Source organism: Eurypyga helias, unplaced genomic scaffold (assembly GCF_000690775.1).
Source record: "Eurypyga helias isolate BGI_N326 unplaced genomic scaffold, ASM69077v1 scaffold6468, whole genome shotgun sequence".
Taxonomy (NCBI): domain Eukaryota; kingdom Metazoa; phylum Chordata; class Aves; order Eurypygiformes; family Eurypygidae; genus Eurypyga; species Eurypyga helias.
The window spans coordinates 98,465-103,697 of record NW_010267503.1 but is presented as its reverse complement, the minus strand read 5'-3'; positions in this window follow the sequence as shown (position 1 = coordinate 103,697).

Sequence of the window (5,233 nt, the reverse complement as noted above, 5' to 3'; positions counted from 1 at the left end):
AATGAGCAGAGTCCCCCAGTAGCTGCGGTCGGTGTCGACAGGGACTTTGAAAGGAGAGTCTGCTTCTGGGAAGAGAAGGCTGCTTCTGGCAAAACAAATATAAATGCTGCCATCTTACCGGCCTCTTTCCTTTGTCTCTTTTCTTCCTCTTAATTTGTATTTTTTGGGCAAAGCAAGCAATGCATAGCTCGCTTGTTACTGTCACACACTGGGGTCACCCCAGGGAGTCACGATGCAGATTTTCCATTAGCGTCAAGCGTACATGGATTTATGAACTCCCATAACCTGGAGCTGATGAGAGCAGATTAGGGAGCAACTGTTTTTAGATAACTTGCATACCTAAGAAATCAGCTAATATAGAGCTGCCTGCTGAAAGGTCACTTATTTCCCAAAGAGCGTGAGAGAATATCACGGTGACCCCTTCTTGTTATATTGTCACTTTATTATACACATACACATGAACGTATACACTGAGGGCTTTGTATTATTTCTCTCTCTCCTCACACTGAGATAATTCCCCATGCTTTATGCAGGGCATCCTATACAAGGATTTCTGATTGGGTACAGGACCTTTGGGTTGTGTCTGCACTACAGAGACGGGAGGCTAAAGATACACCTGCCTCCCCGACACTCCCCCATGGCACTTGAAGGATCCCACCAGGGCAAAGACGCACACAGCTGCTCGTCGGCAAAGTCAGCACCACTCGGGCTTGGAGAAAATCTTCCCAAGACATCCACAACAGCCTTGTCCAGGCAATCCAGATGCCCCTGCATACTTTGCATTTCTCAGTCAGGGTGATAGCCTTTGGTCAAATATTTTCTTGAGGAGCAGGCATTCACGTAAAACCACTGATGTCAGCATCAAGAATTTAGAACATTTGGAGAGCTGATGGGTGAACCAAGCTGAAATGTTGATGCACCTCACTGTACCCTCAAGCAAAATTGAAGTAGATTGGGTGAATGGAGCTTAAAAAATTTACATTTCACTCCACTCTCTTTCAAGGGATGACTAATGTAGATGTGGGTGAGTGAACTGAAGGTGCTCACAGGTCAGTCCCCCTGTGCCTAACTCAGGAAGAAAATACAACTTCCTCCTTCTCAGGAAACTGAAGAAATAAGGGCACTCAGATGAATTTCTCAGTCCTAAGAACAAGTCTTTGTTGGTACCTAGAGAGCACCAGCTATAAATGCTTTTTCTACCCAACTGACAGAGTGGAAAAGAGACCACTGCCTAGTCCCACCGTGGGGCTTGTTCTTCTCTGCTGCATTTCTGGGAATGGTGGAAAGTAGCTTGGAAATGTAAACTGAGTTAGGAAGTGTCTGCCATCTGGTCTCTCATGGCCCAGCCATCACAGCCGTTCTCATCAACCCACGGTCTAAAGCAGACATTGCCCTTGGCTGAAGCCGAGTGAAACGATGAAGGCAGAGGGAAGCCTGTCTCCTCCTGAGCAGAAGGATCAGGGCACAGACGTGATGATTCCCCAGCATTTGGCTGGTCCATGGAAACCAATGCTAGCTTGATGAGTTGTGCTTCGCACGCCTCCCAAAGGGAAGCAACAGCAGGCTAAAGATTTTAAAACATACAGCTTCAGGTCAGGATCTGAGCTGCTTAATAACCAAATGCTGCCTGGGAGGGCTGCCTCAGGCAGAAAGAGCAGTCCAGAGTCCTGGCTGTCTTTATATTCTCTGCTTGAGGCGTTTTACTCCATTTTTGGGGGGAGCGGAGAGAAGAAGAGGGAGTGCTGTGATGTAGCTAATTTAGGACCAAGAAGTTCCCCTAGAACCCAACAACATCTCCTGATGTATGAAGTGCCTGCTGTGTTTTGCAAGAACACTCTGGTGCCTTCAGACCCGCCGGTGAGGCTGTTTGATTAGCTGTTCCCCATACTCATGTCCCCGGAGATCAGCCTGGTCACTACAGTCACTTTTGGCATCCACAAAGGAGGAACCATCTACTGCCAGAGGTCTGCATCTTCCAGCCTCCCTCTTGCTGTCAATATGTCTCTCCTGTTCTTGCCTTGCCTTATACCCTTTTTTCCATCCCTGGGAGCATAGCACCTGCCTCTGCAGATCCCTGTGAAGACCACATGTCCTGGTTGATGGCTCTGCATCCCCTAGATCAGCTGCCAAGAACTAGGTTAGCGTGGCATCTCCATAGCCAGGCACACTGGTCCTTTCTGTGGGTCAGTGTGCTGCCAAAGTGAAGATTACAACTCCCTCCTTACTAGGCGAGCAGCATGGTCCAGCAGGGTTAAGCGGGGCTGGGAAGCAGGAGATGTCAGTGCTTCTCTCTCATAGATGGCTGGGGGATGTCCTTCCAGTGGCCCTGGTTCATCTCTAATTTAGGCTAAGGGACAGCTGAGCTGGAGAGAATGGGTCAAATCCAAGAAAAACCTGGTCACACTCACTGGGTTTTCTCTCCTTGGTCTAGACCTCTTTTCTGAACCCTTTTGAAAAGGCAGTTGCAATTGTGGCTTGATCAGCTCAACTGGATAAACAATTAGTCCTTCCCTGGTCTAGTTTTTTTTAAGACTTTGCAATCTTACTCTGCATGAACGGGGTGAGGTTTTTTTGGTTTTGGGTGTTTTTTGAGGTTTTTGCTGTTTAACTTTGCTTTTGTGTGCGTGAAATTTAGTGGAATGGATGACGGGTGTGTGCAAAGATCTTTAAATAGCTGTTGCTTGCTTACAGCTGTGACTGTATACTATTTACCATGCTAAATGCATTCATTATTTCCTCCATAATCAGCTATTGTAAAATAATTTAAAACCGATTATTTTTAAAAAGTGAGGAAAAAAACTAGTAAGGTAGTGGTTGATGTTTTCTTTTTAAGACTTATGACTAAAGCGGCAGGAATAAACCAAGGCCTGGACAGTCTTCCACCCCTTAAAAATAATACACCTGATTTAAAATAATCATGTAAAGAACCTACTTTTAAGAGCATGCTTTTCTACCATTTTACACTACCAGATCTTTTTTACCTTATATATATTCACTCCTTAATGAATACAAGGAAATGCTAGGAAATTGTTTTCACTCAGAAAAAAAACTCCTAATGAAGCACCAAACAAGATGGGTAACTGCTGGAAAGAGAAAGCATTCAAAGGAAAAGTAGAGATGAGTTGACGAAATGAGTAATTGTCCCTTAAGAAAAATAAAAATGCATGATATTTTAGAGGAGTTGCTAATAATTAATGCGTGTATTTGACTTCTGTCATTTGTTTTAAACTTTGACTGTTTCTGTAAGACATTAATGACAGGAGTTTGGACTCGCTCATCCCATTATGTCGTACCTGCTGAGCTGCCATACCCACTGTAGAAGAAACATGATTTTGAAACAGTCTAAAATGAAATCTAATTTTTAAGGGACAATTCAAAAAACAGCTTATTATATTCTACCCTTCAATGTAGTATGAATGTTTTTCAAATATTCTTCATTTGCTGCCTCTTTTCGGATCTATATTCTTTAAAAATACTGGGCGTTTGGGAAGCATGGCGTCATGTCCCACCAGGGACTGTGCTGCACATCTTCTGCCTGTGTTTAAAAGACAACCTTCCTCCCAGAACCCATTCCTGGGCTGGCACATCCCTGGGAACCAGGTAGCTCAGGGCTCTTGTGCAGCCCCTCTTGGGGGGCTGCAGCCCAGTGCCCATCACTCCCTGGGTGACAGGTCTTGTTCAGCCCTGGTGCTATACAGCTTCAGGACTCCCTAACCCTAACTCTAACCCTAATGGGACTTCAACCAAGTGAGATGGGACTCTGCCCATTTTTTGGGACGGGGGTCGCAGTTTCCCAGCGGCTACTGCCAGTGTTTTGGTGCTGAAGATGTGCATTAATTATCCTTTGCCGCCCTGAGTTTCAGCACACAGAGCTCCTTTATCTCGCCCATCTAGGCAGGAATACAATTGCTAACAAACTTGTAAAGATACAAATCACATGTACCAAGCTCATACAACACTCTGTGAATATACAGTGAGTCTGCAGCGTCTATCCCATTGGGTTTGAACTGGGCTGTGCTGACAGAGCCTTGCAAAGAGACTGGCAGCTCTATCCCCTTCCAGCTGAGCCTGCCAACCCTTTATTTGCCTTATCTAGTCTACCTCAATTGCATGCAAATAGTCTCGCTCATCTGGCCCGATCGTCACTATCTGCCACACGGAGCATGAAAAACTTCTTGGCCTCATGTACCTTTTTGTAAAGAAAGGGCCATACGGAGCAGATAAAGTGGAGTGTGTCACAGAGGCTTGGCAAAAGTCTTGAGCTGTCGCTGTCTCTGGACTGGAGAGTATCCAGAGTCACGGAACATGCCTAAGGATTGCACCCGCACTGAGCAGTGAGGTAGATAGATATGTATCAGAAGGCCATTTCTAGAGGTTGAAGGTTACCCAGATTTTACCTCAGAAACATGTAAATCAATCTGCTTTGTCTGCTGGGGTCAGTAAAACACATAGCGTCATTTGCTTTAGTGTCAGATGCAGGGTCCCTGTACCAAAACCCCCATAAGCAGCCCCCATGTCAGGAAATCAAGGCCACATGTTCCCGCAGCGGCGTGTGCTCCAGACCTTTGGCTTGCTGCCATGTCTGTGTAACAGGGCACACATGGCTGAAACGGAGATGGGACTGATCACAAATTCTGTGTCTAAACATCCCCAAACTTGGTCTGGATGTGAGCGGCAGGGTCATCTGTGGGCGACAGGCTCAGGCACCCCTTGCTGAACCCAGGGTCCTGCTCCCTGGGGCCCTGCACAGCTCCTCTCACCTTGGAAAAAAATCCTCTTGCTCCACTTGCATATAGATAGATGTTTTCTATGTCCCAAGGCCTCTTGATAATTTAACCCTTCCTTTGCCTCAGCCAGGAAAAGGGTGCAGGTGAGCTGAGTTACAGAGGCAGGTTGGGCTTGGCAAGCTGCTGCTGAACCCAGGGTCCTGCTCCCTGGGGCCCTGCACAGCTCCTCTCACCTTGGAAAAAAATCCTCTTGCTCCACTTGCATATAGATAGATGTTTTCTATGTCCCAAGGCCTCTTGATAATTTAACCCTTCCTTTGCCTCAGCCAGGAAAAGGGTGCAGGTGAGCTGAGTTACAGAGGCAGGTTGGGCTTGGCAAGCTGCTCTTACTGCAGCCATGACAGCAACATGGTTTGCACACAAAGAGTTCAAACCCAGGTTAAAAATAACTATGCATGCCCTTGCTGTCCTGCCCCCGTGCTGTGGATGGGGTATGTTGTGTGGGA